The sequence below is a fragment of the Durio zibethinus genome, unplaced genomic scaffold (genome assembly GCF_047325235.1).
Source record: "Durio zibethinus cultivar Kanyao isolate XHJ-2024 unplaced genomic scaffold, ASM4732523v1 HiC_scaffold_226, whole genome shotgun sequence".
Taxonomy (NCBI): Eukaryota; Viridiplantae; Streptophyta; class Magnoliopsida; order Malvales; family Malvaceae; genus Durio; species Durio zibethinus.
In genome coordinates, this window is record NW_028322849.1 from 15,001 (window position 1) to 27,500 (window position 12,500).

The 12,500-nt window shown below is 35.1% G+C and overlaps 4 non-coding genes across 4 annotated transcripts; 2 read left to right on the forward strand and 2 right to left on the reverse strand.

The window, feature by feature from the left end:
- Nucleotides 1-362: 362 nt before the first annotated feature.
- On the reverse strand, nt 363-434 carry TRNAT-GGU (transfer RNA threonine (anticodon GGU)). The gene has a single exon. It is a non-coding gene; the product is annotated as a tRNA-Thr (tRNA).
- Nucleotides 435-1,459: 1,025 nt separating this feature from the next.
- On the forward strand, nt 1,460-1,543 carry TRNAY-GUA (transfer RNA tyrosine (anticodon GUA)). Its single transcript has one exon. It is a non-coding gene; the product is annotated as a tRNA-Tyr (tRNA).
- A 491-nt stretch (nt 1,544-2,034) lies between these two features.
- Nucleotides 2,035-2,108, forward strand: TRNAD-GUC (transfer RNA aspartic acid (anticodon GUC)). The gene has a single exon. It is a non-coding gene; the product is annotated as a tRNA-Asp (tRNA).
- A 2,363-nt stretch (nt 2,109-4,471) lies between these two features.
- On the reverse strand, nt 4,472-4,543 carry TRNAC-GCA (transfer RNA cysteine (anticodon GCA)). The gene has a single exon. It is a non-coding gene; the product is annotated as a tRNA-Cys (tRNA).
- Nucleotides 4,544-12,500: the final 7,957 nt, after the last annotated feature.

Here is a 12,500-nt window from a genome sequence, read left to right on the forward strand (position 1 = left end):
CACTTACTTTTTCTTTTGTTGATTTCTAATCTTTACAATTCTTTACAATGGATTTGATTGGAATAATATAATGCAAAATAAAAATAAAAATATATATATATATTTGTCAATTCAAGAGACGACTTATCATTATTCATTATAATAAACAAATGTTCAACTTTCTTTTAGAATTACTCTACTCTAACTCATTAGAATAATAACTTATTAGATAATAACTTATTAGAGTTAAATTATACAGTTTCTAATTAAATTATTATACATATACAGTTGGTTTTTTATTACCAATAAAAACAACACCCCTATTCTTCGTTTAAATATGAATACTACTATTTCACTGGAGTTTTATGAAAAAAAAAGCCAAAAGCCCCTTATCGGATTTGAACCGATGACTTACGCCTTACCATGGCGTTACTCTACCACTGAGTTAAAAGGGCCGTTCGATTCAATTACTGAATGAATCGATAAGATCTATTTATATATATATATATAAGTATAAGTTATATATATATAAGTATATGCAGTAGACTCATAGTGGCTAGTAGCTCATTCAGGAATGAGAATTCTAATTTACTTAACGTGTAGAGGGTAAAATGGGTTTATTGATATTGGATTTGATAAATATCAATGCAATGAATTGTTTCAAGGCCGATCATAATTGGCTTATCAGAACAGAACGAAATTCATTTATTTGATTTGATTAATAGATGTACCTTAGCAATTCGACATGGATCCAATATATTTTATCGAAACATGTGATGAAGAGATTTGCTTTGTCCACCGAACCCAATTTTTAGAAAAAAAAAAAAACACACATAATTTTCGATAACTTCTTGCTCCCTCTTCCCAAAATTCCAGATTTACTTTTTGTTAATTTCCTGGCTTAGTGTGAGATAGAAATACGCCTGTCTCGTCTTAATCTTAATAATGAGTGAATCAATGAATGAAAGTGGAAGAAATGAAGAATGAAAGTGGAAGAAATGAAGTTTAACTCCCCTTTTTATGTTTATGTCAGACCAATCACTTCCCGAAAGGATCTTATACTTTGTATTATTAATATAATCTAGTTTCTTTTTATAATATCGATTTATATAATATAATAATATAATAGATTGAATTTATCTAATTTATTTCTATATCTAATTTATTTCTATATAGAATAGAGTGGCGATTCAAATGAATGATTTATGAGTATAAATCATGAATCAAAAATGGAAAATCATAAAAGATGGAAAAAGCTTTCGGATCTAGTCATATCATTCCATTATATTGACAATTTCAAAAAACTGTTCATACTATGAGCATAGTATGATGTCGGTCAGGCAAATATGCCCCCATCGTCTAGCGGTTCAGGACATCTCTCTTTCAAGGAGGCAGCGGGGATTCGACTTCCCCTGGGGGTAGGGTACTACGAAAGGAAGTTGATCATGGATTATCAATAAACCTATAATTGATTCTTCCTGGGTCGATGCCCGAGCGGTTAATGGGGACGGACTGTAAATTCGTTGGCAATATGTCTACGCTGGTTCAAATCCAGCTCGGCCCAATAATTCGCTGATCCGCCATAACATAAAATGCCCATTTTTTTGTATTTTGTTTTCCAGAAAAGCCAAACAAAAAAATTAGGGAAGAATAAAAAAAGTCCAATTTTCTGATATATCCATCCCTACCGCTATTTGTTTTTTATTTGTTCTATTTATTTGTTCCCATAAATTCTGACCTTGATAATGATCTAGATTCATATCAGGATCATTAAGTATAAAGTTTAATGAAAAGAAAGAGTAAAGTAAAGAAAAAAGACTCTTTTTTTTTTTTCATTTTAAAATTGATTATCGATCGATTTGGCAATAACGAAAGGATTACTAGTAACTAGTAATCCGCGTTGCTCTCACTAAAGCGCATACCCGTATGGATATCAATATATCACTCGCGCCTTTGTTTGTTACAACACGGCGATTCGAATCTAAAATTTAAATAGAAAATGGCTTGAATGAAATCATAAGAATATCTATGCTGTACACTTTTCTTTATTGCCCTGGGATTGTAGTTCAATTGGTCAGAGCACCGCCCTGTCAAGGCGGAAGCTGCGGGTTCGAGCCCCGTCAGTCCCGACGGATACAATAAAAAAAAAATACATCAATTGATCCCTCCATTTTCTGTGAAAGGGAATACAAATGAAAGAATTTCATTCCCAAGGATAGCCTTTTTTATTTATTTTTTCCTTTCCATTTTTTGTTGGGGTTTATTTGTAAACTATTTGTAAACGGTGAAAGTGGAAAAGCAGTCAGATGATACATCATCAGATGATTGTACAAGGAAGGCGGTAGATTATCGAAAAGAAAGAGTGGAAAAGAATATATAGAAATAAAGGAAAGGAATTCTTTTGATTGGGCCAGGAATCCAATTTTGTATTCGGTGTGGATAAAAGAGCTTCCTATGTTATACTATTCAATTCTCGACGGTGAATCGATTTGATAGCTTAGATATTGTTATTCATGATATTGATCCGATTCGATGTCATTGAAATGTAAGTCATCGCATTGAATTTACAAGCGACAAATTTATCATCTCTATGGGATTAAATCCCGAGTTATTGCGAAGTAAAAAAAACAATGAAATTATGGAAGTAAATATTCTCGCATTTATTGCTACAGCGCTGTTCATTCTAGTTCCTACCGCCTTTTTACTTATAATATACGTAAAAACTGTCAGTCAAAGTGATTAATTTGAATGAAACTTGACTTTTTATCAAGGATTTAAGAAAAAAAGGATTCCAATTTCACGTCTTAAATAAATTAAATAAAATGAATGGACTAGAATCAGCAGTATCCTATCAAACTCGATAGTATGGTAGAAAAAAAATATGAATCTTTCTACCATACTATCCATATCTATTATTGTAATGTATAAAGATACAAGCTTAATATAGATGAATCTACAATATGTATCTTCATACATGTCGATATCAATTAAATATATGTAATGAAATATATGTAATGTACATAGTATCTCAATTTTATTTCTTCGCTTGATCTATTTTATTTGTGTTGATTTCAATCAATCTGAAATAATTGAAAGGCAAGTCTTACGATTTTCTAATTCTTTCATTTCATGGAACCGATTTTTAATTTAACTTCTTTTCTTTGATCCATGATATGAAATGAGTCAATAAAGCATGGCATAAATAAAATTCCTAAAATAATAAATAAAACAGGGGGTAAGTGTGCAATATGTGACTACACTAAGGCAAGATCTTATTAAATAAAAGAACTACTTTTTTTCTCTTTGAACAGTAACAGTAAAGAGGGAAGGAAATAAAAACAAACAAATACAGAAAAAAAAAAGGGGGGGGGGTTCCTTGTCCCTCATTGTCCATATATAACTCTGGTAAGAGCTGGTTCATCAAAATAGAAAATTTAGGAAGAATTCTTTTTTTTTTTTAATAAATTGCCTATCATCCGTATCCCTTTTACTTTCGAAATACGAACATGGGAATTATTGAAATGTTTGTTTGATTTTGATTGAAAGGGTATTATTCATAGAATACATTACTCCACTAGAATCCAAGAATTTCGAAATGAAGACTAATAAAATAGTTAAAAAGGCTTTGCAAAACGATCTAGAAAACAATTGATACGGTTTGATTCCTCAACCCAATTAGAAGTACCCCTAGAGTCCACTTCTTCCCCATACTACGAGTGAAAGGGAAAATGTAAAGACTACCATTAAAGCAGCCCAAGCAAGACTTACTATATCCATGTGTATTATGTCCCCTAATTTCTATGAATATGAAACAAATAGGAAGGAATTTTTCCATTATTGTTCACTAATAATAGTGGAATTACCGGTGCAGAGTCAAAAGGAAAAGGGAATTCTGACACACCACCGTTGATGAAACACTTCAATAAATCCGCTTATAACAAGTTCTTATATGATTTCTAGTAAAATCGAGAACCATTAAGCACAAGCAAAATACGCAGTAACACTTTTGGAAGTATCAAAAGAATGTTACTCACATGTAGCAATAATAAGACTTCTTCTTTCTTTTGGTGTCCCTTATTAAGTAAAAGCCAATTATCCATCCAATCTAATATTGATTGGATGCCTGAACACTCAGAGACTTTCATCAGTCTGTATACAAAGTATCTTCCAACCCTTCTACAACCATTCATTAGTTAATTAAACACTCCCGTTATCCAATCTAATTCAAGACTCCGATAGTAGCCCCTCTATTAGTAGGGGAGGGGCTACCATATCAAGATTTACTCATTCCCTTCCACTACTCTAGTTTTTCCTTGAATCCTAGACGTAAGGATTTACAACACTTTAGAAAACAAAACCTCCGGAAGTTTATAATCAAGTTTATAATCAAGAAAGTATCAAGAGTCCTTTTCTTACACTTGTTTTTGCCGGAGAAAATTGGTCGAGTTATATCAGCAAAACAGAATATAGGATTTCGCGTTTTTTGTTGATCAGGCGACACCCGGATTTGAACTGGGGAATAAGGGATTTGCAGTCCCCCGCCTTACCGCTCGGCCATGTCGCCAAAAGGCTACAAACAAAAAAATGAGAGTATCCCCTTTTTATTTTTAGATTGGATCCATACCTTCAATTGGTTATAGTATCTCAAGACACACAATATCTAAAAACAAAAACTTTCCCTTTCTTTTTTCTTTTCTATTGAAAAAGAAAATGTGGATTCTCAGTTACAAAAGTAAAAATGCAGGACAAAAAAATTGGAACCATTAACTATTAACTATTGACGGCAAATTTATGGACGATTCTTCTTCACTTGTCTTTCTCTAATGGTATAAGAAAATAAAAATGGATACATAACTAATTAGTATTGATTTTTTTTTTCAATTTTTCAATTCAATAAAAAAACTTTCTTAATTTCAATTATAAATTATATAATTATAAATTATATTATAATAATATAACAGCAATTATGAGTCTATGTAAACCCCCGAACATAAGTTGTTACACAGCTCTAGTTATCTAATGAGGTATTTTATCTATCTAGATATGATGTCCATAGGGAATCAGCAAGAAATTATCGTGTTTCAATTTTTCATTGAATAGATTAAAATTAAAGAAAAAATAGAATTTTTGATAGAGCACGCCATGTGTTGTCTCCACTAGAGAGCTATAATGGAATAAAAAGAAAAGAGGAAAGACATATATAAATAGAAATGCTATATCTGCATATGTTTAATAAATACAAGCCCTCTTTTCGTACGCACTTCAATCATATTCTAAATATTCTACTAAAAAATAAAAAACTAAAAAATGGGTAAAAACATCTCTCTTCTCTGCGAATCATTTTTTGAACAGAACAATGGAATCTATGAAAAAATTAAGTGCTAGAAAAATCAACTCTCTCCCGATATATATTTTATGATTATTTTGTCTTTATCTCAACGAACAGATCAAATCAGGAATTCATTTCATTTTTCTGGTATTCAATCGGATTGGAATATGGAATATCATAATAATGGTAGAAATTGAATTATTATTTTTTTTTTTGATATTCTATACAAAACTCCATAAGGCTAAATGGCATTTATCAATTCTTTTATGTAGCTGTTTGTTATAAATATAAATTAAAATTTGAGTATAATTTTTCTTCTTCCGTTCATACGCATTTCATACATTCCATATATATTATATGGTATATGGAGTTAGATAAAATTTCATGTGATTCAGTAAACAGAATAGAAATTCAATTCCATCATTATTAGATCGATTCATATGATTCGATGAAGAATGAGAAAAGAATGGGATTTTTTTGATAAATGGGAAATTCAAAATGCTCGGGAATGAAAATGGGGAAATGTATACAATACCTGGGTTGAATCAGATACAATTTGAAGGATTTTGTGGGTTCATGGATCGGGGCTTAACAGAAGAACTTGATAAGTTTCCAAAAATTGAAGATACAGATCAAGAAATTGAATTTCAATTATTTGTGGAAACATATCAATTGGTGGAACCGTTGATAAAAGAAAGGGATGCTGTATATGAATCACTCACATATTCTTCTAAATTATATGTATCCGCAGGATTAATTTTGAAAACCAGTAAGGATATGCAAGAACAAACAATTTTTATTGGAAACATTCCTTTAATGAACTCCCTCGGAACTTCTATAGTAAATGGAATATACAGAATTGTGATCAATCAAATATTGCAAAGCCCCGGTATCTATTATCGATCAGAATTGGATCCTAACGGAATTTCGGTCTATACTGGTACCATAATATCAGATTGGGGGGGGAGGTTCGAATTAGAGATTGATAGAAAAGCAAGGATATGGGCTCGTGTAAGTAGGAAACAGAAAATATCTATTCTAGTTCTATCATCAGCTATGGGTTCGAATCTAAGAGAAATTCTAGAGAATGTTTGCTACCCTGAAATTTTCTTGTCTTTCCTGACCGATAAGGAAAAAAAAAAAATTGGGTCAAAAGAAAATGCCATTTTGGAGTTTTATCAACAATTTTCTTGTGTAGGCGGGGATCCGGTATTTTCTGAATCCTTGTGTAAGGAATTACAAAAGAAATTCTTTCAGCAAAGATGTGAATTAGGAAGGATTGGTCGACGAAATATGAACCAGAGACTGAATCTTAATATACCTCAGAACAATACATTTTTGTTACCGCGAGATATATTGGCAGCTGCGGATCATTTGATTGGAATGAAATTTGGAATGGGTACACTTGACGATATGAATCATTTGAAAAATAAGCGTATTCGTTCTGTAGCGGATCTCTTACAAGATCAATTCGGATTGGCTCTGGTTCGTTTAGAAAATGTAGTTAGAGGAACTATATGCGGAGCAATTAGGCATAAATTGATACCGACTCCTCAGAATTTGGTAACTTCGACTCCATTAACAACCACTTATGAATCCTTTTTCGGATTACACCCATTGTCTCAAGTTTTGGATCGAACAAATCCATTGACACAAATAGTTCATGGGAGAAAATTGAGTTATTTGGGCCCCGGAGGATTGACCGGGCGAACTGCTAATTTTCGGATACGAGATATCCATCCTAGTTACTATGGACGCATTTGCCCAATTGACACGTCTGAAGGAATCAATGTTGGACTTATTGGATCCTTAGCAATTCATGCCAGGATTGGTCGTTGGGGGTCTCTAGAAAGTCCATTTTATAAAATATTTGAGAGATCAAAAAAAGCACAGATGCTTTATTTATCCCCAAGTCGAGATGAATATTATATGGTAGCGGCAGGAAATTCTTTGGCCTTGAATCAGGGTATTCAGGAAGAACAGGTTGTTCCGGCTCGATACCGCCAAGAATTCCTGACTATTGCATGGGAACAAGTTCATCTTCGAAGTATTTTTCCTTTTCAATATTTTTCTATGGGAGCTTCCCTCATTCCTTTTATCGAGCATAATGACGCGAATCGGGCTTTAATGAGTTCTAATATGCAACGCCAAGCAGTTCCGCTTTCGCGTTCCGAGAAGTGCATTGTTGGAACTGGGTTGGAACGCCAATTGGCTCTAGATTCAGGGGTTCCCGCTATAGCCGATCAAGAGGGAAAGATCATTCTCTACCGATACTGACAAGATTATTTTATCGGGTAATGGGGATACTCTAAGCATTCCATTAGTTATGTATCAACGTTCCAACAAAAATACTTGTATGCATCAAACTCCCCGGGTTCAGCGGGGTAAATGCATTAAAAAGGGACAGATTTTAGCGGATGGTGCCGCTACGGTTGGTGGCGAACTCGCTTTGGGCAAAAACGTATTAGTAGCTTATATGCCATGGGAAGGTTACAATTTTGAGGATGCGGTACTCATTAGCGAGCGTCTAGTATATGAAGATATTTATACTTCTTTTCACATACGAAAATATGAAATTCAGACTCATGTGACAAGCCAAGGTCCTGAAAGAATCACTAACGAAATATCGCACCTAGAAGCCCATTTACTCCGCAATTTAGACAAAAATGGAATTGTGATGCTGGGATCTTGGGTGGAGACGGGCGATATTTTAGTAGGTAAATTAACGCCTCAGGTGGCGAAAGAATCATCATATGCTCCAGAAGATAGATTATTACGGGCCATACTTGGGATTCAGGTATCCACTTCAAAGGAAACTTGTCTAAAATTACCTATAGGTGGGAGGGGTCGAGTCATCGATGTGAGATGGATCCAGAAAAAAGGGGGTTCTAGTTATAATCCGGAAACGATTCGTGTATATATTTCACAGAAACGCGAAATGAAAGTAGGCGATAAAGTAGCCGGAAGACATGGAAATAAGGGTATCATTTCCAAAATTTTACCTAGACAGGATATGCCTTATTTGCAAGACGGAAGACCTGTTGATATGGTCTTCAACCCATTAGGAGTCCCTTCACGAATGAATGTGGGACAGATATTTGAATGCTCGCTTGGGTTAGCAGGGAGTCTACTAGATAGACATTATCGAATAGCACCGTTTGATGAGAGATATGAACAAGAGGCTTCGAGAAAACTAGTGTTTTCCGAATTATATGAAGCCGGTAAGCAAACAGCGAATCCATGGGTATTTGAACCCGAGTATCCAGGAAAAAGCAGACTATTTGATGGAAGAACGGGGGACCCTTTTGAACAACCTGTTATAATAGGAAAACCTTATATCTTGAAATTAATTCATCAAGTTGATGATAAAATACATGGGCGTTCCAGTGGACATTATACACTTGTTACACAACAACCACTTAGAGGAAGGTCCAAGCAAGGAGGACAACGGGTAGGAGAAATGGAGGTTTGGGCTCTAGAGGGATTTGGTGTTGCTCATATTTTACAAGAAATGCTTACTTATAAATCTGATCATATTAGAGCTCGCCAAGAAGTACTTGGTACTATGATCATTGGAGGAACAATACCTAAACCTGAAAATGCTCCAGAATCTTTTCGATTGCTCGTCCGAGAATTACGATCTTTGGCTCTGGAACTGAATCATTTCCTTGTATCTGAGAAGAACTTCCAGATTAATAGGAAGGAAGCTTAATCGGAATGAATCAGAATTTGTCTTCTATGATCGACCGATATAAACATCAACAACTCCGAATTGGCTCAGTTTCTCCCCAACAAATAAGTGCTTGGGCCAATAAAATCCTACCTAATGGAGAAACCGTTGGAGAGGTGACAAAACCCTATACTTTTCATTACAAAACCAATAAACCGGAAAAGGATGGATTATTTTGTGAAAGAATTTTTGGACCTATAAAAAGTGGAATTTGCGCTTGTGGAAATTATCGAGTAATTGGAAATGAAAAGCAGGGCCCTAAATTTTGTGAACAATGCGGAGTTGAATTTGTTGATTATCGGATACGAAGATATCAAATGGGATACATAAAACTGGCATGTCCAGTAACTCATGTATGGTATTTGAAACGTCGTCCTAGTTATATCGCCAATCTTTTAGATAAACCTCTTAAAGAATTAGAGGGTCTAGTATACTGCGATGTGTGATTTGATCGAAATTATGATTTTACCGATTAGCAATGAGAAACTGTCATCCCATTCAATCGAATTGGGATGCCCTGGATCTGACATGACATGTCTCTTGGGAGGAGTAACATGAAGCTCAGAATTATGGGTGTATTCAATACTCCCAAATAAAAAGGGAATTGGTCTATGGTCGAGTCAGTAAAAATAAATAAATAGGAATTTTGAGTTGTACCTCGTGAAAAAAAAAGACTTCTTTCTTTTGTGGAATTAACCATTCTCATTTCTTTTAGTTCTTTTAGAAAGAAATGAAATTATGTTCAAGTAAACAAATATGTCATGGTTGCAGGAGTCTATACATCGCATATAGGCTTAGGCTTTAAGTTAAGGGCATCGTGGTATAACCGTCGAGGTAAGGTAAGGCAGGACCTAAGAGATCGAATGGAAGGGTACATAGACAAGTAAATCCCTTATGACACTCCTTTAATTTAAGAGGATTCATCATTCGAGGGGAAGTAGACTACTCAAGAATTTCACATTTCATTTATGTCCTAATTTCGAATTGAATAAAGAATTAAGAAAATATAAATCAATAAAAGAAGAATGAATCAATGAAATGTTTCTTTGGAACTTGAGTAAAGAGTAGACCTTTTTTTGGGGGGGGTTCTAGAATTTGAAAGCGAGAACTCCTTTCTTTATCTTTATTTGGTGTAACTACTTGAGCCGGATGAGAGGAAACTCTCATGTCCGATTTTGAGGGGGGGGGGGAGAGATCCTGTAGGGCCCTATCCTAATTTTGCTTTTGCTAGGCCCATCGCTAAAAAACCTACTTTCTTACGATTACGAGGTTCATTCGAATATGAAATTCAATCCTGGAAATACAGTATCCCACTTTTTTTTACTACCCAAGGTTTCGATACATTTCGAAATCGAGAAATTTCTACTGGAGCAGGTGCTATTCGAGAACAATTAACCGATCTAGATTTGCGAATTCTTATCGATTATTCGTTGGTCGAATGGAAAGAATTAGGAGAAGAAGGCCTCGCGGGTAATGAATGGGAAGATCGAAAAATTGGAAGAAGAAAGGATTTTTTGGTTAGACGCATGGAATTGGCTAAGCATTTTATTCGAACAAATATAGAACCAGAATGGATGGTTTTATGTCTATTACCGGTTCTTCCTCCCGAGTTGAGACCGATCATTCAGATAGATGGGGGTAAACTAATGAGTTCGGATATTAATGAACTCTATAGAAGAGTTATCTATCGAAATAATACTCTTACCGATTTATTAACAACAAGTAGATCTACGCCAGGGGAATTAGTAATGTGTCAGGAAAAATTGGTACAAGAAGCCGTGGATACACTTCTTGATAATGGAACCCGCGGACAACCAATGAGGGACGGTCATAATCATAATAAGGTTTACAAGTCGTTTTCAGATGTAATTGAAGGCAAAGAGGGAAGATTTCGTGAGACTTTGCTTGGCAAACGAGTCGATTATTCGGGACGTTCTGTCATTCTTGTTGGCCCCTCACTTTCATTACATCGCTGTGGATTGCCTCGCGAAATAGCAATAGAGCTTTTCCAGACATTTGTAATTCGCGGTCTAATTAGACAACATCTTGCGCCGAACATAGGAGTTGCTAAGAGTAAAATTCGGGAACGGGAAAAAGGGCCGATTGTATGGGAAATACTGCAAGAAGTTATGCAGGGACATCCTGTATTGCTGAATAGAGCGCCTACTCTGCATAGATTAGGTATACAGGCATTCCAACCTATTTTAGTGGAAGGACGCGCTATTTGTTTACATCCATTAGTTTGTAAGGGATTCAATGCAGACTTTGATGGGGATCAAATGGCTGTTCATGTACCTTTATCTTTAGAGGCGCAAGCGGAGGCTCGTTTACTTATGTTTTCTCATATGAATCTCTTGTCTCCAGCTATTGGGGATCCCATTTCCGTACCGACTCAAGATATGCTTATTGGGCTCTATGTATTAACGAGCGGGAATCGTCGAGGTATTTGTGCGAATAGGTATAATCCATGGAATCGAAAAAACTATCAAAATGAAAGAATTTACGATAATAACTATAAGTATACAAAGGAGCCCTTTTTTTGTAATTCCTACGATGCAATTGGAGCTTATCGGCAGAAAAGAATCAATTTAGATAGTCCTTTGTGGCTCCGGTGGCGACTAGATCAATGCGTTATTGCTTCAAGAGAAGCTCCCATCGAAGTTCACTATGAATCTTTGGGTACATATCATGAGATTTATGGACATTATCTAATAGTAAAAAGTGTAAAAAAAAAAATTCTTTGTATATACATTCGAACCACTGTTGGTCATATTTCTCTTTACCGAGAAATCGAAGAAGCTATACAAGGGTTTTTTCGGACCTGCTCATATGATACCCAATCATATGGTATCTAAGCTCAAAAATTCTATGTTCTATGACACCGGTATCAATTCGTGTCTCTCCGGTTCAACTAGTACCATAGTTCCTGACGCGACTTTCTACGAAAATTAATATCGAGAAAAAGAAATTTTCCAATCATTGACTCAAACCCATTGTCGAAGTCCACTCAGCGGAATAAGGGGGTACTTATGGCAGAACGGGCCAATCTGGTATTTCACAATAAAGTAATAGATGGAACTGCCATTAAACGACTTATTAGCAGATTAATAGATCGCTTCGGAATGGCATATACATCACACATCCTGGATCAAGTAAAAACTCTGGGTTTCCAGCAAGCCACTGCTACATCCATTTCATTAGGAATTGATGATCTTTTAACGATACCTTCTAAGGGATGGCTAGCCCAAGATGCTGAACAACAAAGTTTGATTTTGGAAAAACACCATCATTTTGGGAATGTACACGCGGTAGAAAAATTACGCCAATCTATTGAGATATGGTATGCTACAAGTGAATATTTGCGACAAGAAATGAATCCTAATTTTAGGATGACTGACCCGCTTAACCCAGTCCATATAATGTCTTTTTCAGGAGCTAGAGGAAATGCATCTCAAGTACACC